Source organism: Lutjanus erythropterus, unplaced genomic scaffold, assembly GCF_056507025.1.
Source record: "Lutjanus erythropterus isolate fLutEry1 unplaced genomic scaffold, fLutEry1.hap2 Scaffold_173, whole genome shotgun sequence".
In the NCBI taxonomy this organism is placed as follows: domain Eukaryota; kingdom Metazoa; phylum Chordata; class Actinopteri; order Lutjaniformes; family Lutjanidae; genus Lutjanus; species Lutjanus erythropterus.
The window spans coordinates 109,010-136,461 of NW_028146650.1; the positions used below are offsets into that span (position 1 = coordinate 109,010).

At 39.7% G+C, this 27,452-nt stretch overlaps 1 long non-coding RNA gene across 1 annotated transcript; it reads left to right on the forward strand.

The window, feature by feature from the left end:
- Positions 1–664: 664 nt before the first annotated feature.
- On the forward strand, positions 665–3,078 carry LOC146304083 (uncharacterized). The gene is made up of 2 exons (XR_014769617.1): positions 665–922; positions 2,030–3,078. It is a non-coding gene; the product is annotated as an uncharacterized LOC146304083 (long non-coding RNA).
- The last annotated feature ends 24,374 nt before the right edge of the window (positions 3,079–27,452 follow it).

Genomic DNA, 27,452 nt, shown 5'->3' on the forward strand with positions numbered 1-27,452 from the left:
ACATAATTCAAATATTATATTTACATGGCAGGTATTCAGTGTTGCGTCAGGTTTTTAAGTAATATTCAAATACTCTACATAATTCAAAAATTATATTTTCGAGGCAGCTATCAGTGTGGCATCAGCTTTTTAACAAAAATCCAAATGTTCTACCTAATTCAAATGTTACCTTAAAAAGGCAGCTATTCAGTGTGGTGTCAGTCATTCTACAAACATTCAGAAATTCCATAGAATTCAAACTTTATTATATTTTAAAGGTAGCTATTCAGTGTGGTGTCAGCCTTTCTAACTAATATTCAAATATTCTACATAATTCACGTATTATTACATTATCATGGCAGCTATTCAGTGTGGCTTTAGCTTTTTAACTAATATTCAAGTATTATACATAATTCAAACCTTCTTATATCATTCACGCAGCTATTCAGTGTGGCTTCAGGTATATTGTTGCAGCAAGCCAATGCAGCATTGCAGCTTGGCTTCAGCTTGTTGCAATCACAGTCGTAATTTCTTTAGAAATTGCTTTTCTAGTATCTCTAGTATCCTATTTTACTCGACCCTAAATTCCTTCAGGGTTCCATCCTCTTTTGTAAGAATGAGCAGTTTTTGAAGCAGTGTGACCTTCTGACCTTTCCTGAGAGCCCATGCAGTACATGTTGGTAGTTAAGGTTTTTTTTTGCTTTCATTACTTGAGGTGTATTTCACCGTCAATATTGTTATTATTTTTATTATTGTTAATAGTGATTTTGAGGACAGTTTTGCTTTAATTTTTGGTCTGAATGCCTTCCTTTCAATATTATTTGGGTTTATTACATTGACACCAGGCCTTTTCTCTGTATTTCAGAATGGTCTGGTGTAAGTGAAGACCTGAGCCGGTGCAAGCTGCATCCCCCAGCAAGGTGAAAGGACTGCCACAAAGGAGGTGAAACGGCACAATAGCCGAAGTTATAAAGACATTTTTTCTTTATTCTGTGAGCCATATGGCTTCAAAATTCAAATTCTCTGGACTAATTTCATCTTTTGTGAATCTCTTTTAGAAAATAATTATGATGTTTTATTTTACTATTGCTTTAGAGGCCTTGTAGAGGCTGTAAACTGACTCTCCATGTGCTGCTGAATTGTTTGGCGGTTCACTTGATAGGCCTTGCAGTGACTCTTTTTGTCCAGGAGATGGAGCCAAGCTATCAGTAATCAGTTATTTGACTTTTGCTCTTTCTCATCAAACAGCTACCCTGACACAGTAGGACATGCTTTTCTATCCCCTTTTCCTTCTTTTTTCCCTTCTTTTATAAATTTAATTTAATACTGAAGGTTTTTTTAATTAGGAATTAGTCTCCATTAGTTAATTTTTTTTTACACATTTATTCTAATTTTTTTTAGTAATAATTTATTTTTCTTTGCATTTATATTTTAGGGATTTATTTGTTTTTTTGTGTGTGCGATTTTGGATCGTTGTCCCGACCTCTTCTCAATTTGATATCTTCTAGATATTATCACCTCACCTGAGATATAGGTGTGCTGAATAATTAATTGGTGCATACAGCACTGGATAGGAAGAGGTCAGGTGACGATCCGTGGCTGCTCAACCATTTACCTTTTATTTTTAATGGAGCCTCAGGAAAGGGCCATCCAATTAGAGATTTAATCTCACCGCAGGTCACAAATGTGGTGTATGCTATAGTGGGAAAATTATATGCTGAACTGGTCACTGTTGTTCCTCATAGTTACTTCTCATGTATTGTCAGGCACTAACTGGTTACTTGTCCTTGAACACACAGCTGTTGTCCCTTTGGAACAACAACGTCTGATAACACAATCACATCCTGACTCTCCCACTAAGCACTTCAGGTCCATCCTGACCCAACCTCCTTCATCTCCTCACCCTATAAGACAGATTTACATAATTGACTCATTATCAGTTCCTTTCACACTTTCCGTGTGACTGTGTACTGATCCTTTGCAAAGCTCTATTGAAACACCGCATCAAACACCAGACAATCTTGGTCATGGTGTCTGTCTTCATTTTCAGATTTTCCACCACAATTTGGTGTCAGAAGTGGGATTGCTTGTCTGAGGGTTTTTGGACTCGGGGTCGAGGGCGGTAGTGCACACCCTGAGGAGATATTCCCTTCAGCCTCAACCTCCCCACAAAGATGAGTGAGAAGGAGGGCCTGAGACCAAGACCAGACTCACTCAGCGCTGCGATTCAACAATTCTCATTGGTGAGAATCTGAAAACTTATTTAATTTACTTTTAGAAAAGTAGAAGAGGGGGGAAAATCAGGAGACTGAATGTAATTTTCTGAGCACAGAAAGTTTCAGTATAAGACAGTTGAACAAACTGAGGAATTGCATGAGAAAGAAAAAAAAAGATACCGAACATAAGAAGGGCAAGAGTAAATTCACAGCAGATTGGAGAGCATATAGTTTATGGAAGGAAAAGCACAAAGGAGGAACAGAAAAATACTGGTCTGAAGTTCAGAAAATCTTCAAATACATTTATCTCCCTATCACCAGTGAGATCCAACATGGGGGAAATGTACTCAAAGTCCTGAATTTCCCTGTGATGGAGACAGCAGGGGCTGGCTCACCTCCCATCACCATCAAATGGAGGTGTAAAGTTTGCCACTGAACTGACTGTGTTTTGACATTTCACAAATGGTGAAACAACGTGCATAACATGGGACAAAAGGACATGCTGTGCATGCTGAAATCTCAAAGCGGGAGAGAAAAAAACAGAGAGAAAGATCTAAATATGGCAGCATTGACTATGTTCCAAGGACATTCTGTGGAGGTCTACGTACAGCTGATCCAGATGTTTGTTTCCATTGTGGCAAAAAGGGACATTGAGCCAAACACTACCCTGAGCCAAACACTAGACTGATGCAACTCAAAAGATGATTGACTCGCGGCGGAATCATGGGACTCAATATCTGACCATAATGTTCAATATAACCCTGTTTTGAAGGTTTATCGACAAAAATTACCTTTGTTGTCTACATACTCAGATGTGTTCAACTGGTACCAGACACACAACACACATTTGCCTATTTACATAAAGCATGTGACATCACAAACACCCCAGCCTTTCAGAAGATCCCTAAAACTGATATTGGTCTAATCAGAGGCATGCAACCAATTGTGATCACACCAAAATCTAATTAAAGGCCCTGTCAACCATAATATCCACTCAACAAAAAAAATAAAAATAAAAATAAAAAATAGAGAGAGGCCATCGACGGTATAACACTTGATTGAGAGGCCATCGATGGTATAACACTTGATTAAGGGCAGTTGTAATCATTCCCTGTGAAAATTCTCCTGTGTGCACACCAATTTTCTCAGTTAAAACAAAACAAAAATCAGCCAAAAATTCAAAAGAAAGTTTGAGCTAATTAAATCTGTCACCAGGAAGTGCACGATTACAATATATTGATGATTAAATGATTCGTGCTTTAACTCAAGTTCAGTGTGAAAAAGACACAGTTGAAACATTTGGCTGAAGAAGGTCACAAAACTAGCTCGTCAAAACTGCAGTTTGTCCTACAAGTGACATTTTTGGGTCATGTGATCATATCTGAGGCCAAATTCCTCTCCCAAAAAAGAGTAAAAACATTTCAAACATTTTCAAATCCAATCATAAAGAAACAAGTTATGTCTTTTGTGTTCCTATTGCAGGACCTTCATTCCCAATTATGCTGTCCTCGAGACACCCCTGAGCGCAATCGCACACGAACGAGGCCTAGAAGCACATAGTAAAGTGACATGGACTGCTGATGCAGGATAAACATTTGTTGACTTAAAACATGTCCTTCTGAAGACTCTGATGACTCTAACTCTTGGGTCACCAGATCCAAACCGACCTTTTACTCAGACTGTGGACAAAGAGTGTTCAGTACTCTAGGATGACGGAGGCAGACAGAGACCTGTAGCCTACTTTTCAGCTAAACTTGATGCTTTAGCTACAGGAATTCCTACTTTTTAAGGTTACTCTAAACTAACTCACCTTGTTCCACATGTTGTTTCATTGATTTTGATTTAGCAGAAAACATCTTATCTTTCAGCAGCAAGATTGCTCCTTTATAACACTGTTCTATTTGAAATCCCTGATATCACTGTGAAAAGATACAATATAACTGAGGTATATTTCTGGTAAGATAACCATGGGTTCATGTGTAGTGTAGGCCTACAGATCATACAGTCCCTAACCTTCTCTAACAATTCAGCGTTTCTTTGTTCTCTGTGGCCTGAGAGCCATGTATTTCCATTTTTGGGTATCATGAAGATACAGCTCTTTGCATCGGTCCATGTTAGGAGATGTGCGAAGAACACAACTATGTTCTTACAATAACTGAAGTTTGTTCCCCCAGACCAGATTTGCAAGAAACACCTTTGCAAAATCCAGATTTTGAACTGTTTGTGGATGGATCAGCATCATGCAACCCTGACACAGGAAAAAAAATGTAATTAGTTTCGCTGTGGTAACCAGGGGTTAGGGGTCTGTTTGTTGAATAGGGAAACTTAAACTTTGACTCAAAAAGAAAAAAAAAACAAAATTAGAAAATAAATGGTGTTATGTATCTCATAAATTATCAATGATTAATCAGTCAAAGCTTTCAACTATTGGTTCTGGAAAATGCACAAAATTTATAACCCTAGTTTGGAGAGGTGACAGTGACATCAATGGTTGAAAGTAACTAATACTCTAGTAGTTTTTCAGGCAAATACTTTGTACTTTTACTGAAATATATTTCTAACGCCAGTACTTTTACTTGTAATTGAGTAATGTTTTAGCAATATAACAGATTTCTTGTACTCTTTTCACCATTGGTGGTAACTGCACATGATACAGTCAATGCCAAATCACTCTCATAGAGGCATGTAATCTAGCAACAGACAAAACAGTGAATATCTACACAGACAGTAGATATGTTTTTGGCTTTATGCATGATTTTGGTACAATTTGGAAAAAGTGAAATTTTCAAACACCATCTGGCAAACCTATAGCACATCACACTCTTGTTTTACAACTGCTGGATGCTGTTCTGCTCCCAAAACAGGTTGCTGTGTGTAAATGTCATGTTCACACTAACAATGACCAACTTTCACAGGAGAACACCAGAGGAGAAGCAGCTGCCAAGGCTGCAGCATGCCCAGAATTAACTATGTCTAAATTCTTTCCATATGATGACCCTAACACACCCTCCACTGCTATAGCTGTTTTATCTAACATTCATAAGCAGGTGAAGGAAGCGCTACCAGCTCCAGCCACAGGACCTCCTCATGACCTCACCTGCAGCCTGGTGACTGGGTAGTGGTGAGAGACCTGAGACAAAAGACCTGGCACTCGAAGCAGTGGACGGGTCCATTCCACATGCTGCTGACCGCACAGACGGCAGTAAAGTTTGCCAAAAGAGTCACCCGGATCCATGCCAGCCACTGCAAAAGGGTTCCACCTCCACCAGAGACACCTATAACAAAATAGGTCATCACATCGCGAGGATGAGAAGAAGAGGCAACAGTATTGGCATACTGTCCAACGAGAACTTGCATGGCTCCAACTAAGTGGCGTGCTGAATGAACCTCAGTGTCACCATCATGGGATCAGAGATGGAACTCCAATAACAGCCATGGCATGCATTCAGACACCCTGTATGGTGTGGCCTGTGAGGCTCAGTGTGTTTTCTTGTGAGTTCATTCCCTACAGTTAAAAAAAATGTTTTCCATCAGTTGACACAGTTAACTACTCCTGATTGGCTCCCACCATGCAATGCTGAAGAGATCCTGATCCTATTGACAACCCAGATTTTGAAATTGTTATGTTAATACATATATGGAACTTTCATGCCTAAGTTGCTTGCATTTGTTATACTAAATTCTCCCATCTGTAACAACAGCATCTTGCTTTTTCCAGGGGTAGTATTTTATGAAGTAATGTTTTAAAATTTTTCTTCACTCTCTTATACTTTACTATTATGTTATCATATGTAAGGACTATTTTTTGTTGTATTATTTGTAGAGAAGGTGTGATCTTTTATGGTCTTTTATAATTTTCCTTTACTTTCCTTTTTATGTGATCACGTATGATCAAAAGGGGGGATTATAGTGAGAAAATTATATGCTGAACTGGTCACTGTTGTTCCTCATAGTTACTTCTCATGTATTGTCAGGCACTAACTGGTTACCTGTCCTTGAACACACAGCTGTTCTCCCTTTGGAACAACAACTTCTGATAACACAATCACATCCTGACAATAAGCACTTCAGGTCCCAACCTCCTTCATCTCTAAGACAGATTTACATTCTTGACTCATTATCAGTTCCTTTTACACTTTCTTTGTGACTGTGTACTGATCCTTTGCAAAGCTCTATTAAAGAAAATCTTGGTCATGGTGCCTGTCTTCATTTTCAGATTTTCCACCACAATGCTGTCCAATGTCAACACTGTAAATGACTGTACATTGGGGAAACAGGCTGAACTCTGAAAACGAGAATACTGGAGCATGTTAATCATGTTAAGAAAAGTCACATGCTCATTTTTACCATTCATGGTATCCACAATTTCAAGTATATTGGCTTGGAACAACTCTTTGGTCCAAAAACCAAAGGGTGAGACATGAGATCCAACTCATTAATAAGCTTGCCACAGTTTCACCAGACTGCTTAAATCAAAGGGTTTAAAGACTTTCAGTTTTCATTTAAGATCCAAATGAAACGAGTAAAGACTTTTATTGTGGCTGTTGTTTTTTCACAAGATTCACATTTTGCGGATTATTCCTTTACAATTTAGGCTTTTTTAGGGGGCGCAAGCCCTGGTTAAAGATAAATAATTTATATGTCTAAATTATGAACTTCCCTAAATTGTGCTTTCTGGGCATCTGATGCTCAGAAGAACCTTATTTCACCACATGCAGTCGCATAGGCAGCTCACATCACAGTGTGGCCACTTAACGCTCAGAAGTGAAAAATCTGACAAAACAGGGCATACAACCATGTTTTCCATTGAGAAGATAGGATTGCAGCCACTTGTTCTACGGAACTGTGCTTTCTGGGCGTCTGATGCTCAGAAACACCTTAATTCATCATATGCTTGCACATAGGCAGCCCCCAGCAACATCGGAAATCAGAATCGGCCAAGAACATTGAAATCGGTACATCTCTCAGTTGACATGAGTTTGAGTAGATAATGCATAAATTCTCATCTTTGGGTGGACTATCCTTTTACGTAATTATCAGCTAAAACTGTTTTATCTTCATACAGTATAATTATCACCTACTATTTGTGCACTCTTGTGCCCTACAATTTGACCAGAAAGCCCCATTAAACTTGAATTCATCATAGGCCAAAGTGACTTCTCCTAAAAATGACTTAATTCCAGGCCTGAGTATATGTTGCCAATAGCTAGTTCTGACAAAGAAAGAACCAATATTTTTATAGTCATATTCCTATAATGCTATATCACATGGAAGCAGCTTATAGTGCACTTGCCCCTTGTCTTTTACACCCAGCGGCATAGTCCTGTAACACAAGTATGCACGCTGAGTGTTAAAGTCAAAAACATGGTGACACAAAACCTGGCGTGGCAAAAACATAATATAGGTCGAGCAATTGTATAATTCCTCTGGGATTGACTGACTGATCCACTGACAAATTTGGCATGAATGTAACAAGTTCTGGCAAAGGACAAACCCATCCTTACTTTGTGATCATTTCATGAAATCTTTGAATTGATACAGCAAAGTATATAGTAATTTGTGTGTTACTGTATCTTTTGTTTGTTCTGTTTTGTCTTTTATGTGATGCAGAACAGGAATTAGCTGTAAACCAGTTTTAAGTGAGCCAGGGCTGTTGAATTTTAACTGATTTCATTATTTTTTTTATCTTCTCCTGCACAAAAAAAAATGGAATGAAAGTGAAAAATGTGTTATTGTAAGTTTTAATGCTTTCACAAAGTAATGAAACTATGTGTGAAGCATCATGCATAATGTGTATAAGATGAGATATTCCAGTTCAGGATATCTTCAACCCCCTCTTAATTCAAGATATCTACACTGTAATTTTTAGATATCTTAAATTGAGTTTTACCTAGTCAGAATAACACTATAGATATCTTGAACTGGAATCACGCCTAGTCAAAATTATGTTGTTGATATATCTAACTGGAATTACAGACAGTTGTAATTTAGATGTACATATCTGCAATGTGAGTTGTGGATATCTGCAACTTAATTATGACTATCTGTAATGACGAACCCCATACACATGAATAGAGAAAGTGACGTCATTTCTCTGAGTGAGAACGTCGTTGTGGATAACTGAAATGACAGTTGTGTATAGGAAGAATTAGGCTGTGGATATCTGAAATGTTATTTTTGAAAAGGAAGAACTGAATTACGGATATCTGCAATAGATATCCAGTAGGGGAGTGTATCTCACTGAGTGAGACCGATTTGATAAGTATCTTGATACATGTTCAACCTTAGATGTGTCTTATAAATCTTTAAATAGCCAACGATTGGGTTCCATATGATTCAGCTCTGTCACGATACAATACGATATGATACAATACAAGACAATGCAGTGTCAGTCGTTACATTTTGATTCAATTAATGCCACATTTGTAGAGTGCTTTTAGTTGCAAAAAAAAAAATCTCATGTGTAAATGAGATCCCGTAGCCTAAATGAGAATCTGTGAACAAAAAGCTAAAAAAGTGAAAAATCTGGCAAAACAGGGCTTAAAAAGACACAAAACCACATTTTCCATCAAGAAGATGATGATTGCAGCCACTTGGCTGTGAAAGTGTGCTTTTTGAGCTTTTACGCTCTGAAAATGCTTATTTCACCATATGCAGTCACATACAGGGCCCAAATGACAGTGGTCACTCATGCTAAAAAAGTGAAAAATCTGGCAAAACAGGGCATAAAAAGACACAAAACCACCTTTTCCAACAAGAAGATGATGATTGCAGCCACTTGGCTGTGAAAGTGTGCTTTTTGAGCTTTTTACGCTCTTAAAACGCTTATTTCACCATATGCAGTCACATACAGGGCCCAAATCACAGAGTGGTCACTGATGCTTAAAAGTGAAAAATCTGGCAAAACAGGGCATAAAAAGACACAAAACCACCTTTTCCATCAAGAAGATGATGATTGCAGCCACTTGGCTGTGGAAAGTGTGCTTTTTGAGCTTTTTACGCTCTTAAAACGCTTATTTCACCATATGCAGTCACATACAGGGCCCAAATCACAGTGGTCACTCATGCTAAAAAAGTGAAAAATAATCTGCCAAAACAGGGCATAAAAAGACACAAAACCACCTTTTCCATCAAGAAGATGATGATTGCAGCCACTTGGCTGTGAAAGTGTGCTTTTTGAGCTTTTTACGCTCTGAAAAGGCGTATTTCACCATATGCAGTCACATACAGGGCCCAAATCACAGAGTGGTCACTGATGCTTAAAAGTGAAAAATCTGGCAAAACAGGGCATAAAAAGACACAAAACCACCTTTTCCATCAAGAAGATGATGATTGCAGCCACTTGGCTGTGGAAAGTGTGCTTTTTGAGCTTTTTACGCTCTAAAAACGCTTATTTCACCATATGCAGTCACATGGTGTGCCCAAATCACAGAGTGGTCACTGATGCTTAAAAGTGAAAAATCTGGCAAAACAGGGCATAAAAAGACACAAAACCACCTTTTCCATCCAGAAGATGATGATTGCACCCACTTGGCTGTGGAAAGTGTGCTTTTTGAGCTTTTTACGCTCTGAAAATGCTTATTTCACCATATGCAGTCACATGCTGTGCCCAAATCACAGAGTGGTCACTGATGCTAAAACAGTGAAAAATCTGCCAAAACAGGGCATAAAAAGACACAAAACCACCTTTTCCATCAAGAAGATGATGATTGCAGCCACTTGGCTGTGGAAAGTGTGCTTTTTGAGCTTTTACGCTCTGAAAATGCTTATTTCACCATATGCAGTCACATACAGGGCCCAAATCACAGTGGTCACTCATGCTAAAAAAGTGAAAAATCTGCCAAAACAGGGCATAAAAAGACACAAAACCACCTTTTCCAACAAGAAGATGATGATTGCAGCCACTTGGCTGTGAAAGTGTGCTTTTTGAGCTTTTTACGCTCTGAAAATGCTTATTTCACCATATGCAGTCACATACAGGGCCCAAATCACAGAGTGGTCACTGATGCTTAAAAGTGAAAAATCTGGCAAAACAGGGCATAAAAAGACACAAAACCACCTTTTCCATCAAGAAGATGATGATTGCAGCCACTTGGCTGTGGAAAGTGTGCTTTTTGAGCTTTTTACGCTCTTAAAACGCTTATTTCACCATATGCAGTCACATGCTGTGCCCAAATCACAGAGTGGTCACTGATGCTTAAAAGTGAAAAATCTGGCAAAACAGGGCATAAAAAGACACAAAACCACCTTTTCCATCAAGAAGATGATGATTGCATCCACTTGGCTGTGAAAGTGTGCTTTTTGAGCTTTTTACGCTCTTAAAACGCTTCTTTCACCATATGCAGTCACATACAGGGCCCAAATCACAGTGGTCACTCATGCTAAAAAAGTGAAAAATCTGCCAAAACAGGGCATAAAAAGACACAAAACCACCTTTTCCAACAAGAAGATGATGATTGCAGCCACTTGGCTGTGAAAGTGTGCTTTTTGAGCTTTTTACGCTCTTAAAACGCTTATTTCACCATATGCAGTCACATACAGGGCCCAAATCACAGTGGTCACTGATGCTTAAAAGTGAAAAATCTGGCAAAACAGGGCATAAAAAGACACAAAACCACCTTTTCCATCAAGAAGATGATGATTGCAGCCACTTGGCTGTGAAAGTGTGCTTTTTGAGCTTTTTACGCTCTTAAAACGCTTATTTCACCATATGCAGTCACATACAGGGCCCAAATCACAGTGGTCACTCATGCTAAAAAAGTGAAAAATCTGCCAAAACAGGGCATAAAAAGACACAAAACCACCTTTTCCAACAAGAAGATGATGATTGCAGCCACTTGGCTGTGAAAGTGTGCTTTTTGAGCTTTTTACGCTCTTATAACGCTTATTTCACCATATGCAGTCACATGCTGTACCCAAATCACAGAGTGGTCACTCATGCTAAAAAAGTGAAAAATCTGGCAAAACAGGGCATGAAAAGACACAAAACCACCTTTTCCAACAAGAAGATGATGATTGCAGCCACTTGGCTGTGAAAGTGTGCTTTTTGAGCTTTTTACGCTCTTAAAACGCTTATTTCACCATATGCAGTCACATACAGGGCCCAAATCACAGTGGTCACTCATGCTAAAAAAGTGAAAAATCTGCCAAAACAGGGCATAAAAAGACACAAAACCACCTTTTCCAACAAGAAGATGATGATTGCAGCCACTTGGCTGTGAAAGTGTGCTTTTTGAGCTTTTTACGCTCTTAAAACGCTTATTTCACCATATGCAGTCACATGCTGTGCCCAAATCACAGAGTGGTCACTGATGCTTAAAAGTGAAAAATCTGGCAAAACAGGGCATAAAAAGACACAAAACCACCTTTTCCATCAAGAAGATGATGATTGCAGCCACTTGGCTGTGAAAGTGTGCTTTTTGAGCTTTTTACGCTCTTAAAACGCTTATTTCACCATATGCAGTCACATACAGGGCCCAAATCTCAGTGGTCACTCATGCTAAAAAAGTGAAAAATCTGGCAAAACAGGGCATAAAAAGACACAAAACCACCTTTTCCATCAAGAAGATGATGATTGCAGCCACTTGGCTGTGGAAAGTGTGCTTTTTGAGCTTTTTACGCTCTTAAAACGCTTCTTTCACCATATGCAGTCACATACAGGGCCCAAATCACAGTGGTCACTCATGCTAAAAAAGTGAAAAATCTGGCAAAACAGGGCATGAAAAGACACAAAACCACCTTTTCCAACAAGAAGATGATGATTGCAGCCACTTGGCTGTGAAAGTGTGCTTTTTGAGCTTTTTACGCTCTGAAAATGCTTATTTCACCATATGCAGTCACATACAGGGCCCAAATCACAGAGTGGTCACTGATGCTTAAAAGTGAAAAATCTGGCAAAACAGGGCATAAAAAGACACAAAACCACATTTTCCATCAAGAAGATGATGATTGCAGCCACTTGGCTGTGAAAGTGTGCTTTTTGAGCTTTTTACGCTCTTAAAACGCTTATTTAACCATATGCAGTCACATACAGGGCCCAAATCACAGTGGTCACTCATGCTAAAAAAGTGAAAAATCTGCCAAAACAGGGCATAAAAAGACACAAAACCACCTTTTCCAACAAGAAGATGATGATTGCAGCCACTTGGCTGTGAAAGTGTGCTTTTTGAGCTTTTTACGCTCTTAAAACGCTTATTTCACCATATGCAGTCACATGCTGTGCCCAAATCACAGAGTGGTCACTGATGCTTAAAAGTGAAAAATCTGGCAAAACAGGGCATAAAAAGACACAAAACCACCTTTTCCAACAAGAAGATGATGATTGCAGCCACTTGGCTGTGAAAGTGTGCTTTTTGAGCTTTTTACGCTCTTAAAACGCATATTTCACCATATGCAGTCACATACAGGGCCCAAATCACAGAGTGGTCACTGATGCTTAAAAGTGAAAAATCTGGCAAAACAGGGCATAAAAAGACACAAAACCACCTTTTCCATCAAGAAGATGATGATTGCAGCCACTTGGCTGTGAAAGTGTGCTTTTTGAGCTTTTTACGCTCTTAAAACGCTTATTTCACCATATGCAGTCACATGCTGTGCCCAAATCACAGAGTGGTCACTGATGCTTAAAAGTGAAAAATCTGGCAAAACAGGGCATAAAAAGACACAAAACCACCTTTTCCATCAAGAAGATGATGATTGCAGCCACTTGGCTGTGAAAGTGTGCTTTTTGAGCTTTTTACGCTCTTAAAACGCTTATTTCACCATATGCAGTCACATGCTGTGCCCAAATCACAGAGTGGTCACTGATGCTTAAAAGTGAAAAATCTGGCAAAACAGGGCATAAAAAGACACAAAACCACCTTTTCCATCAAGAAGATGATGATTGCAGCCACTTGGCTGTGAAAGTGTGCTTTTTGAGCTTTTTACGCTCTTAAAACGCTTATTTCACCATATGCAGTCACATACAGGGCCCAAATCACAGTGGTCACTCATGCTAAAAAAGTGAAAAATCTGCCAAAACAGGGCATAAAAAGACACAAAACCACCTTTTCCAACAAGAAGATGATGATTGCAGCCACTTGGCTGTGAAAGTGTGCTTTTTGAGCTTTTTACGCTCTGAAAATGCTTATTTCACCATATGCAGTCACATACAGGGCCCAAATCACAGAGTGGTCACTGATGCTTAAAAGTGAAAAATCTGGCAAAACAGGGCATAAAAAGACACAAAACCACCTTTTCCATCAAGAAGATGATGATTGCAGCCACTTGGCTGTGAAAGTGTGCTTTTTGAGCTTTTTACGCTCTTAAAACGCTTATTTCACCATATGCAGTCACATACAGGGCCCAAATCACAGTGGTCACTCATGCTAAAAAAGTGAAAAATCTGCCAAAACAGGGCATAAAAAGACACAAAACCACCTTTTCCAACAAGAAGATGATGATTGCAGCCACTTGGCTGTGAAAGTGTGCTTTTTGAGCTTTTTACGCTCTTAAAACGCTTATTTCACCATATGCAGTCACATGCTGTGCCCAAATCACAGAGTGGTCACTGATGCTTAAAAGTGAAAAATCTGGCAAAACAGGGCATAAAAAGACACAAAACCACCTTTTCCAACAAGAAGATGATGATTGCAGCCACTTGGCTGTGAAAGTGTGCTTTTTGAGCTTTTTACGCTCTTAAAACGCTTATTTCACCATATGCAGTCACATACAGGGCCCAAATCACAGTGGTCACTCATGCTAAAAAAGTGAAAAATCTGGCAAAACAGGGCATAAAAAGACACAAAACCACCTTTTCCAACAAGAAGATGATGATTGCAGCCACTTGGCTGTGAAAGTGTGCTTTTTGAGCTTTTTACGCTCTTAAAACGCTTATTTCACCATATGCAGTCACATGCTGTGCCCAAATCACAGAGTGGTCACTGATGCTTAAAAGTGAAAAATCTGGCAAAACAGGGCATAAAAAGACACAAAACCACCTTTTCCATCAAGAAGATGATGATTGCAGCCACTTGGCTGTGAAAGTGTGCTTTTTGAGCTTTTTACGCTCTTAAAACGCTTATTTCACCATATGCAGTCACATGCTGTGCCCAAATCACAGAGTGGTCACTGATGCTTAAAAGTGAAAAATCTGGCAAAACAGGGCATAAAAAGACACAAAACCACCTTTTCCATCAAGAAGATGATGATTGCAGCCACTTGGCTGTGGAAAGTGTGCTTTTTGAGCTTTTTACGCTCTTAAAACGCTTATTTCACCATATGCGGTAACATACAGGGCTCAAATCACAGTGGTCACTCATGCTAAAAAAGTGAAAAATCTGCCAAAACAGGGCATAAAAAGACACAAAACCACCTTTTCCAACAAGAAGATGATGATTGCAGCCACTTGGCTGTGGAAAGTGTGCTTTTTGAGCTTTTTAGGCTATAAAAACGCTTATTTCACCATATGCAGTCACATACAGGGCCCAAATCACAGTGGTCACTCATGCTAAAAAAGTGAAAAATCTGCCAAAACAGGGCATAAAAAGACACAAAACCACCTTTTCCATCAAGAAGATGATGATTGCAGCCACTTGGCTGTGGAAAGTGTGCTTTTTGAGCTTTTTACGCTCTTAAAACGCTTATTTCACCATATGCGGTAACATACAGGGCTCAAATCACAGTGGTCACTCATGCTAAAAAAGTGAAAAATCTGCCAAAACAGGGCATAAAAAGACACAAAACCACCTTTTCCATCAAGAAGATGATGATTGCAGCCACTTGGCTGTGAAAGTGTGCTTTTTGAGCTTTTTACGCTCTTAAAACCCTTATTTCACCATATGCAGTCACATGCTGTGCCCAAATCACAGAGTGGTCACTGATGCTTAAAAGTGAAAAATCTGGCAAAACAGGGCATAAAAAGACACAAAACCACCTTTTCCATCAAGAAGATGATGATTGCAGCCACTTGGCTGTGAAAGTGTGCTTTTTGAGCTTTTTACGCTCTTAAAACGCTTATTTCACCATATGCAGTCACATGCTGTGCCCAAATCACAGAGTGGTCACTGATGCTTAAAAGTGAAAAATCTGGCAAAACAGGGCATAAAAAGACACAAAACCACCTTTTCCATCAAGAAGATGATGATTGCAGCCACTTGGCTGTGAAAGTGTGCTTTTTGAGCTTTTTACGCTCTTAAAACGCTTATTTCACCATATGCAGTCACATGCTGTGCCCAAATCACAGAGTGGTCACTGATGCTTAAAAGTGAAAAATCTGGCAAAACAGGGCATAAAAAGACACAAAACCACCTTTTCCATCAAGAAGATGATGATTGCAGCCACTTGGCTGTGAAAGTGTGCTTTTTGAGCTTTTTACGCTCTTAAAACGCTTATTTCACCATATGCAGTCACATACAGGGCCCAAATCACAGTGGTCACTCATGCTAAAAAAGTGAAAAATCTGCCAAAACAGGGCATAAAAAGACACAAAACCACCTTTTCCAACAAGAAGATGATGATTGCAGCCACTTGGCTGTGAAAGTGTGCTTTTTGAGCTTTTTACGCTCTTAAAACGCTTATTTCACCATATGCAGTCACATACAGGGCCCAAATCACAGTGGTCACTCATGCTAAAAAAGTGAAAAATCTGCCAAAACAGGGCATAAAAAGACACAAAACCACCTTTTCCAACAAGAAGATGATGATTGCAGCCACTTGGCTGTGAAAGTGTGCTTTTTGAGCTTTTTACGCTCTTAAAACGCTTATTTCACCATATGCAGTCACATGCTGTGCCCAAATCACAGAGTGGTCACTGATGCTTAAAAGTGAAAAATAATCTGCCAAAACAGGGCATAAAAAGACACAAAACCACCTTTTCCAACAAGAAGATGATGATTGCAGCCACTTGGCTGTGAAAGTGTGCTTTTTGAGCTTTTTACGCTCTTAAAACGCTTATTTCACCATATGCAGTCACATGCTGTGCCCAAATCACAGAGTGGTCACTGATGCTTAAAAGTGAAAAATCTGGCAAAACAGGGCATAAAAAGACACAAAACCACCTTTTCCAACAAGAAGATGATGATTGCAGCCACTTGGCTGTGAAAGTGTGCTTTTTGAGCTTTTTACGCTCTTAAAACGCTTATTTCACCATATGCAGTCACATACAGGGCCCAAATCACAGTGGTCACTCATGCTAAAAAAGTGAAAAATCTGGCAAAACAGGGCATAAAAAGACACAAAACCACCTTTTCCATCAAGAAGATGATGATTGCAGCCACTTGGCTGTGAAAGTGTGCTTTTTGAGCTTTTTACGCTCTGAAAATGCTTATTTCATCATATGCAGTCACATACAGGGCCCAAATCACAGTGGTCACTCATGCTAAAAAAGTGAAAAATCTGCCAAAACAGGGCATAAAAAGACACAAAACAACCTTTTCCATCAAGAAGATGATGATTGCAGCCACTTGGCTGTGAAAGTGTGCTTTTTGAGCTTTTTACGCTCTTAAAACGCTTATTTCACCATATGCAGTCACATACAGGGCCCAAATCACAGTGGTCACTCATGCTAAAAAAGTGAAAAATCTGGCAAAACAGGGCATAAAAAGACACAAAACCACCTTTTCCATCAAGAAGATGATGATTGCAGCCACTTGGCTGTGAAAGTGTGCTTTTTGAGCTTTTTACGCTCTGAAAATGCTTATTTCATCATATGCAGTCACATACAGGGCCCAAATCACAGTGGTCACTCATGCTAAAAAAGTGAAAAATCTGCCAAAACAGGGCATAAAAAGACACAAAACAACCTTTTCCATCAAGAAGATGATGATTGCAGCCACTTGGCTGTGGAAAGTGTGCTTTTTGAGCTTTTTACGCTCTTAAAACGCTTATTTCACCATATGCAGTCACATGCTGTGCCCAAATCACAGAGTGGTCACTCATGCTAAAAAAGTGAAAAATCTGCCAAAACAGGGCATGAAAAGACACAAAACCACCTTTTCCAACAAGAAGATGATGATTGCAGCCACTTGGCTGTGAAAGTGTGCTTTTTGAGCTTTTTACGCTCTTAAAACGCTTATTTCACCATATGCAGTCACATACAGGGCTCAAATCACAGTGGTCACTCATGCTAAAAAAGTGAAAAATCTGCCAAAACAGGGCATAAAAAGACACAAAACCACCTTTTCCAACAAGAAGATGATGATTGCAGCCACTTGGCTGTGAAAGTGTGCTTTTTGAGCTTTTTACGCTCTTAAAACGCTTATTTCACCATATGCAGTCACATACAGGGCCCAAATCACAGTGGTCACTCATGCTAAAAAAGTGAAAAATCTGGCAAAACAGGGCATAAAAAGACACAAAACCACCTTTTCCAACAAGAAGATGATGATTGCAGCCACTTGGCTGTGGAAAGTGTGCTTTTTGAGCTTTTTACGCTCTTAAAACGCTTATTTCACCATATGCAGTCACATACAGGGCCCAAATCACACAGTGGTCACTGATGCTTAAAAGTGAAAAATCTGGCAAAACAGGGCATAAAAAGACACAAAACCACCTTTTCCATAAAGAAGATGATGATTGCAGCCACTTGGCTGTGAAAGTGTGCTTTTTGAGCTTTTTACGCTCTTAAAACGCTTATTTCACCATATGCAGTCACATACAGGGCCCAAATCACAGTGGTCACTCATGCTAAAAAAGTGAAAAATCTGCCAAAACAGGGCATAAAAAGACACAAAACCACCTTTTCCAACAAGAAGATGATGATTGCAGCCACTTGGCTGTGAAAGTGTGCTTTTTGAGCTTTTTACGCTCTTAAAACGCTTATTTCACCATATGCAGTCACATACAGGGCCCAAATCACAGTGGTCACTCATGCTAAAAAAGTGAAAAATCTGGCAAAACAGGGCATAAAAAGACACAAAACCACCTTTTCCAACAAGAAGATGATGATTGCAGCCACTTGGCTGTGGAAAGTGTGCTTTTTGAGCTTTTTACGCTCTTAAAACGCTTATTTCACCATATGCAGTCACATACAGGGCCCAAATCACAGTGGTCACTCATGCTAAAAAAGTGAAAAATTTGCCAAAACAGGGCATAAAAAGACACAAAACCACCTTTTCCAACAAGAAGATGATGATTGCAGCCACTTGGCTGTGAAAGTGTGCTTTTTGAGCTTTTTACGCTCTTAAAACGCTTATTTCACCATATGCAGTCACATGCTGTGCCCAAATCACAGAGTGGTCACTGATGCTTAAAAGTGAAAAATCTGACAAAACAGGGCATAAAAAGACACAAAACCACCTTTTCCAACAAGAAGATGATGATTGCAGCCACTTGGCTGTGAAAGTGTGCTTTTTGAGCTTTTTACGCTCTTAAAACGCTTATTTCACCATATGCAGTCACATACAGGGCCCAAATCACAGTGGTCACTGATGCTTAAAAGTGAAAAATCTGCCAAAACAGGGCATAAAAAGACACAAAACCACCTTTTCCAACAAGAAGATGATGATTGCAGCCACTTGGCTGTGAAAGTGTGCTTTTTGAGCTTTTTACGCTCTAAAAACGCTTATTTCACCATATGCAGTCACATGCTGTGCCCAAATCACAGAGTGGTCACTGATGCTTAAAAGTGAAAAATCTGCCAAAACAGGACATAAAAAGACACAAAACCACCTTTTCCAACAAGAAGATGATGATTGCAGCCACTTGGCTGTGGAAAGTGTGCTTTTTGAGCTTTTTACGCTCTTAAAACGCTTATTTCACCATATGCAGTCACATACAGGGCCCAAATCACAGTGGTCACTCATGCTAAAAAAGTGAAAAATCTGCCAAAACAGGGCATAAAAAGACACAAAACCACCTTTTCCATCAAGAAGATGATGATTGCAGCCACTTGGCTGTGGAAAGTGTGCTTTTTGAGCTTTTTACGCTCTTAAAACGCTTATTTCACCATATGCAGTCACATACAGGGCCCAAATCACAGAGTGGTCACTGATGCTTAAAAGTGAAAAATCTGGCAAAACAGGGCATAAAAAGACACAAAACCACCTTTTCCAACAAGAAGATGATGATTGCAGCCACTTGGCTGTGAAAGTGTGCTTTTTGAGCTTTTTACGCTCTAAAAACGCTTATTTCACCATATGCAGTCACATGCTGTGCCCAAATCACAGAGTGGTCACTGATGCTTAAAAGTGAAAAATCTGCCAAAACAGGGCATAAAAAGACACAAAACCACCTTTTCCAACAAGAAGATGATGATTGCAGCCACTTGGCTGTGGAAAGTGTGCTTTTTGAGCTTTTTACGCTCTTAAAACGCTTATTTCACCATATGCAGTCACATACAGGGCCCAAATCACGGTGGTCACTCATGCTAAAAAAGTGAAAAATCTGCCAAAACAGGGCATAAAAAGACACAAAACCACCTTTTCCATCAAGAAGATGATGATTGCAGCCACTTGGCTGTGGAAAGTGTGCTTTTTGAGCTTTTTACGCTCTTAAAACGCTTATTTCACCATATGCAGTCACATACAGGGCCCAAATCACAGAGTGGTCACTGATGCTTAAAAGTGAAAAATCTGCCAAAACAGGGCATAAAAAGACACAAAACCACCTTTTCCAACAAGAAGATGATGATTGCAGCCACTTGGCTGTGAAAGTGTGCTTTTTGAGCTTTTTACGCTCTAAAAACGCTTATTTCACCATATGCAGTCACATGCTGTGCCCAAATCACAGAGTGGTCACTGATGCTTAAAAGTGAAAAATCTGCCAAAACAGGGCATAAAAAGACACAAAACCAACTTTTCCAACAAGAAGATGATGATTGCAGCCACTTGGCTGTGGAAAGTGTGCTTTTTGAGCTTTTTACGCTCTTAAAACGCTTATTTCACCATATGCAGTCACATACAGGGCCCAAATCACGGTGGTCACTCATGCTAAAAAAGTGAAAAATCTGCCAAAACAGGGCATAAAAAGACACAAAACCACCTTTTCCATCAAGAAGATGATGATTGCAGCCACTTGGCTGTGGAAAGTGTGCTTTTTGAGCTTTTTACGCTCTTAAAACGCTTATTTCACCATATGCAGTCACATACAGGGCCCAAATCACAGTGGTCACTCATGCTAAAAAAGTGAAAAATCTGCCAAAACAGGGCATAAAAAGACACAAAACCACCTTTTCCATCAAGAAGATGATGATTGCAGCCACTTGGCTGTGGAAAGTGTGCTTTTTGAGCTTTTTACGCTCTTAAAACGCTTATTTCACCATATGCAGTCACATGTTGTGCCCAAATCACAGAGTGGTCACTGATGCTTAAAAGTGAAAAATCTGGCAAAACAGGGCATAAAAAGACACAAAACCACCTTTTCCATCAAGAAGATGATGATTGCAGCCACTTGGCTGTGAAAGTGTGCTTTTTGAGCTTTTTACGCTCTTAAAACGCTTATTTCACCATATGCAGTCACATGCTGTGCCCAAATCACAGAGTGGTCACTGATGCTTAAAAGTGAAAAATCTGGCAAAACAGGGCATAAAAAGACACAAAACCACCTTTTCCATCAAGAAGATGATGATTGCAGCCACTTGGCTGTGAAAGTGTGCTTTTTGAGCTTTTTACGCTCTTAAAACGCTTATTTCACCATATGCAGTCACATACAGGGCCCAAATCACAGTGGTCACTCATGCTAAAAAAGTGAAAAATCTGCCAAAACAGGGCATAAAAAGACACAAAACCACCTTTTCCAACAAGAAGATGATGATTGCAGCCACTTGGCTGTGAAAGTGTGCTTTTTGAGCTTTTTACGCTCTTAAAACGCTTATTTCACCATATGCAGTCACATACAGGGCCCAAATCACAGAGTGGTCACTGATGCTTAAAAGTGAAAAATCTGGCAAAACAGGGCATAAAAAGACACAAAACCACCTTTTCCATCAAGAAGATGATGATTGCAGCCACTTGGCTGTGAAAGTGTGCTTTTTGAGCTTTTTACGCTCTTAAAACGCTTATTTCACCATATGCAGTCACATGCTGAGCCCAAATCAAAGAGTGGTCACTGATGCTTAAAAGTGAAAAATCTGGCAAAACAGGGCATAAAAAGACACAAAACCACCTTTTCCATCAAGAAGATGATGATTGCAGCCACTTGGCTGTGAAAGTGTGCTTTTTGAGCTTTTTACGCTCTGAAAATGCTTATTTCATCATATGCAGTCACATACAGGGCCCAAATCACAGTGGTCACTCATGCTAAAAAAGTGAAAAATCTGCCAAAACAGGGCATAAAAAGACACAAAACCACCTTTTCCAACAAGAAGATGATGATTGCAGCCACTTGGCTGTGAAAGTGTGCTTTTTGAGCTTTTTACGCTCTAAAAACGCTTATTTCACCATATGCAGTCACATGCTGTGCCCAAATCACAGAGTGGTCACTGATGCTTAAAAGTGAAAAATCTGGCAAAACAGGGCATAAAAAGACACAAAACCACCTTTTCCAACAAGAAGATGATGATTGCAGCCACTTGGCTGTGGAAAGTGTGCTTTTTGAGCTTTTTACGCTCTTAAAACGCTTATTTCACCATATGCAGTCACATACAGGGCCCAAATCACAGTGGTCACTCATGCTAAAAAAGTGAAAAATCTGCCAAAACAGGGCATAAAAAGACACAAAACCACCTTTTCCAACAAGAAGATGATGATTGCAGCCACTTGGCTGTGAAAGTGTGCTTTTTGAGCTTTTTACGCTCTTAAAACGCTTATTTCACCATATGCAGTCACATACAGGGCCCAAATCACAGTGGTCACTCATGCTAAAAAAGTGAAAAATCTGGCAAAACAGGGCATAAAAAGACACAAAACCACCTTTTCCAACAAGAAGATGATGATTGCAGCCACTTGGCTGTGAAAGTGTGCTTTTTGAGCTTTTTACGCTCTGAAAATGCTTATTTCACCATATGCAGTCACATACAGGGCCCAAATCACAGAGTGGTCACTGATGCTTAAAAGTGAAAAATCTGGCAAAACAGGGCATAAAAAGACACAAAACCACCTTTTCCATCAAGAAGATGATGATTGCAGCCACTTGGCTGTGAAAGTGTGCTTTTTGAGCTTTTTACGCTCTTAAAACGCTTATTTCACCATATGCAGTCACATGCTGAGCCCAAATCAAAGAGTGGTCACTGATGCTTAAAAGTGAAAAATCTGGCAAAACAGGGCATAAAAAGACACAAAACCACCTTTTCCATCAAGAAGATGATGATTGCAGCCACTTGGCTGTGAAAGTGTGCTTTTTGAGCTTTTTACGCTCTGAAAATGCTTATTTCATCATATGCAGTCACATACAGGGCCCAAATCACAGTGGTCACTCATGCTAAAAAAGTGAAAAATCTGCCAAAACAGGGCATAAAAAGACACAAAACCACCTTTTCCAACAAGAAGATGATGATTGCAGCCACTTGGCTGTGAAAGTGTGCTTTTTGAGCTTTTTACGCTCTAAAAACGCTTATTTCACCATATGCAGTCACATGCTGTGCCCAAATCACAGAGTGGTCACTGATGCTTAAAAGTGAAAAATCTGCCAAAACAGGGCATAAAAAGACACAAAACCACCTTTTCCAACAAGAAGATGATGATTGCAGCCACTTGGCTGTGGAAAGTGTGCTTTTTGAGCTTTTTACGCTCTTAAAACGCTTATTTCACCATATGCAGTCACATACAGGGCCCAAATCACAGTGGTCACTCATGCTAAAAAAGTGAAAAATCTGCCAAAACAGGGCATAAAAAGACACAAAACCACCTTTTCCAACAAGAAGATGATGATTGCAGCCACTTGGCTGTGAAAGTGTGCTTTTTGAGCTTTTTACGCTCTTAAAACGCTTATTTCACCATATGCAGTCACATGCTGTGCCCAAATCACAGAGTGGTCACTGATGCTTAAAAGTGAAAAATCTGGCAAAACAGGGCATAAAAAGACACAAAACCACCTTTTCCATCAAGAAGATGATGATTGCAGCCACTTGGCTGTGAAAGTGTGCTTTTTGAGCTTTTTACGCTCTGAAAATGCTTATTTCACCATATGCAGTCACATACAGGGCCCAAATCACAGAGTGGTCACTGATGCTTAAAAGTGAAAAATCTGGCAAAACAGGGCATAAAAAGACACAAAACCACCTTTTCCATCAAGAAGATGATGATTGCAGCCACTTGGCTGTGAAAGTGTGCTTTTTGAGCTTTTTACGCTCTTAAAACGCTTATTTCACCATATGCAGTCACATACAGGGCCCAAATCACAGTGGTCACTCATGCTAAAAAAGTGAAAAATCTGCCAAAACAGGGCATAAAAAGACACAAAACCACCTTTTCCAACAAGAAGATGATGATTGCAGCCACTTGGCTGTGAAAGTGTGCTTTTTGAGCTTTTTACGCTCTTAAAACGCTTATTTCACCATATGCAGTCACATGCTGAGCCCAAATCACAGAGTGGTCACTGATGCTTAAAAGTGAAAAATCTGGCAAAACAGGGCATAAAAAGACACAAAACCACCTTTTCCATCAAGAAGATGATGATTGCAGCCACTTGGCTGTGAAAGTGTGCTTTTTGAGCTTTTTACGCTCTGAAAATGCTTATTTCATCATATGCAGTCACATACAGGGCCCAAATCACAGTGGTCACTCATGCTAAAAAAGTGAAAAATCTGCCAAAACAGGGCATAAAAAGACACAAAACCACCTTTTCCAACAAGAAGATGATGATTGCAGCCACTTGGCTGTGAAAGTGTGCTTTTTGAGCTTTTTACGCTCTAAACACGCTTATTTCACCATATGCAGTCACATGCTGTGCCCAAATCACAGAGTGGTCACTGATGCTTAAAAGTGAAAAATCTGCCAAAACAGGGCATAAAAAGACACAAAACCACCTTTTCCAACAAGAAGATGATGATTGCAGCCACTTGGCTGTGGAAAGTGTGCTTTTTGAGCTTTTTACGCTCTTAAAACGCTTATTTCACCATATGCAGTCACATACAGGGCCCAAATCACAGTGGTCACTCATGCTAAAAAAGTGAAAAATCTGCCAAAACAGGGCATAAAAAGACACAAAACCACCTTTTCCAACAAGAAGATGATGATTGCAGCAACTTGGCTGTGAAAGTGTGCTTTTTGAGCTTTTTACGCTCTTAAAACGCTTATTTCACCATATGCAGTCACATGCTGTGCCCAAATCACAGAGTGGTCACTGATGCTTAAAAGTGAAAAATCTGGCAAAACAGGGCATAAAAAGACACAAAACCACCTTTTCCAACAAGAAGATGATGATTGCAGCCACTTGGCTGTGAAAGTGTGCTTTTTGAGCTTTTTACGCTCTTAAAACGCTTATTTCACCATATGCAGTCACATGCTGTGCCCAAATCACAGAGTGGTCACTGATGCTTAAAAGTGAAAAATCTGGCAAAACAGGGCATAAAAAGACACAAAACCACCTTTTCCATCAAGAAGATGATGATTGCAGCCACTTGGCTGTGAAAGTGTGCTTTTTGAGCTTTTTACGCTCTGAAAATGCTTATTTCACCATATGCAGTCACATACAGGGCCCAAATCACAGAGTGGTCACTGATGCTTAAAAGTGAAAAATCTGGCAAAACAGGGCATAAAAAGACACAAAACCACCTTTTCCATCAAGAAGATGATGATTGCAGCCACTTGGCTGTGAAAGTGTGCTTTTTGAGCTTTTTACGCTCTTAAAACGCTTATTTCACCATATGCAGTCACATACAGGGCCCAAATCACAGTGGTCACTCATGCTAAAAAAGTGAAAAATCTGCCAAAACAGGGCATAAAAAGACACAAAACCACCTTTTCCAACAAGAAGATGATGATTGCAGCCACTTGGCTGTGGAAAGTGTGCTTTTTGAGCTTTTTACACTCTTAAAACGCTTATTTCACCATATGCAGTCACATACAGGGCCCAAATCACAGAGTGGTCACTGATGCTTAAAAGTGAAAAATCTGCCAAAACAGGGCATAAAAAGACACAAAACCACCTTTTCCATCAAGAAGATGATGATTGCAGCCACTTCGCTGTGAAAGTGTGCTTTTTGAGCTTTTTACGCTCTTAAAACGCTTATTTCACCATATGCAGTCACATACAGGGCCCAAATCACAGTGGTCACTCATGCTAAAAAAGTGAAAAATCTGCCAAAACAGGGCATAAAAAGACACAAAACCACCTTTTCCAACAAGAAGATGATGATTGCAGCCACTTGGCTGTGAAAGTGTGCTTTTTGAGCTTTTTACGCTCTTAAAACGCTTATTTCACCATATGCAGTCACATGCTGTGCCCAAATCACAGAGTGGTCACTGATGCTTAAAAGTGAAAAATCTGGCAAAACAGGGCATAAAAAGACACAAAACCACCTTTTCCAACAAGAAGATGATGATTGCAGCCACTTGGCTGTGAAAGTGTGCTTTTTGAGCTTTTTACGCTCTTAAAACGCTTATTTCACCATATGCAGTCACATGCTGTGCCCAAATCACAGAGTGGTCACTGATGCTTAAAAGTGAAAAATCTGGCAAAACAGGGCATAAAAAGACACAAAACCACCTTTTCCATCAAGAAGATGATGATTGCAGCCACTTGGCTGTGAAAGTGTGCTTTTTGAGCTTTTTACGCTCTTAAAACGCTTATTTCACCATATGCAGTCACATACAGGGCCCAAATCACAGTGGTCACTCATGCTAAAAAAGTGAAAAATCTGCCAAAACAGGGCATAAAAAGACACAAAACCACCTTTTCCAACAAGAAGATGATGATTGCAGCCACTTGGCTGTGGAAAGTGTGCTTTTTGAGCTTTTTACGCTCTTAAAACGCTTATTTCACCATATGCAGTCACATACAGGGCCCAAATCACAGTGGTCACTCATGCTAAAAAAGTGAAAAATCTGCCAAAACAGGGCATAAAAAGACACAAAACCACCTTTTCCATCAAGAAGATGATGATTGCAGCCACTTGGCTGTGAAAGTGTGCTTTTTGAGCTTTTTACGCTCTTAAAACGCTTATTTCACCATATGCAGTCACATGCTGTGCCCAAATCACAGAGTGGTCACTCATGCTAAAAAAGTGAAAAATCTGGCAAAACAGGGCATAAAAAGACACAAAACCACCTTTTCCAACAAGAAGATGATGATTGCAGCCACTTGGCTGTGAAAGTGTGCTTTTTGAGCTTTTTACGCTCTTAAAACGCTTATTTCACCATATGCAGTCACATACAGGGCCCAAATCACAGTGGTCACTCATGCTAAAAAAGTGAAAAATCTGCCAAAACAGGGCATGAAAAGACACAAAACCACCTTTTCCAACAAGAATATGATGATTGCAGCCACTTGGCTGTGAAAGTGTGCTTTTTGAGCTTTTTACGCTCTTAAAACGCTTATTTCACCATATGCAGTCACATGCTGTGCCCAAATCACAGAGTGGTCACTGATGCTTAAAAGTGAAAAATCTGGCAAAACAGGGCATAAAAAGACACAAAACCACCTTTTCCATCAAGAAGATGATGATTGCAGCCACTTGGCTGTGAAAATGTGCTTTTTGAGCTTTTTACGCTCTGAAAATGCTTATTTCACCATATGCAGTCACATACAGGGCCCAAATCACAGTGGTCACTCATGCTAAGAAAGTGAAAAATCTGCCAAAACAGGGCATAAAAAGACACAAAACAACCTTTTCCATCAAGAAGATGATGATTGCAGCCACTTGGCTGTGAAAGTGTGCTTTTTGAGCTTTTTACGCTCTTAAAACGCTTATTTCACCATATGCAGTCACATACAGGGCCCAAATCACAGTGGTCACTCATGCTAAAAAAGTGAAAAATCTGCCAAAACAGGGCATAAAAAGACACAAAACCACCTTTTCCAACAAGAAGATGATGATTGCAGCCACTTGGCTGTGAAAGTGTGCTTTTTGAGCTTTTTACGCTCTTAAAACGCTTATTTCACCATATGCAGTCACATGCTGTGCCCAAATCACAGAGTGGTCACTGATGCTTAAAAGTGAAAAATCTGCCAAAACAGGGCATAAAAAGACACAAAACCACCTTTTCCAACAAGAAGATGATGATTGCAGCCACTTGGCTGTGAAAGTGTGCTTTTTGAGCTTTTTACGCTCTTAAAACGCTTATTTCACCATATGCAGTCACATACAGGGCCCAAATCACAGTGGTCACTCATGCTAAAAAAGTGAAAAATCTGGCAAAACAGGGCATAAAAAGACACAAAACCACCTTTTCCAACAAGAAG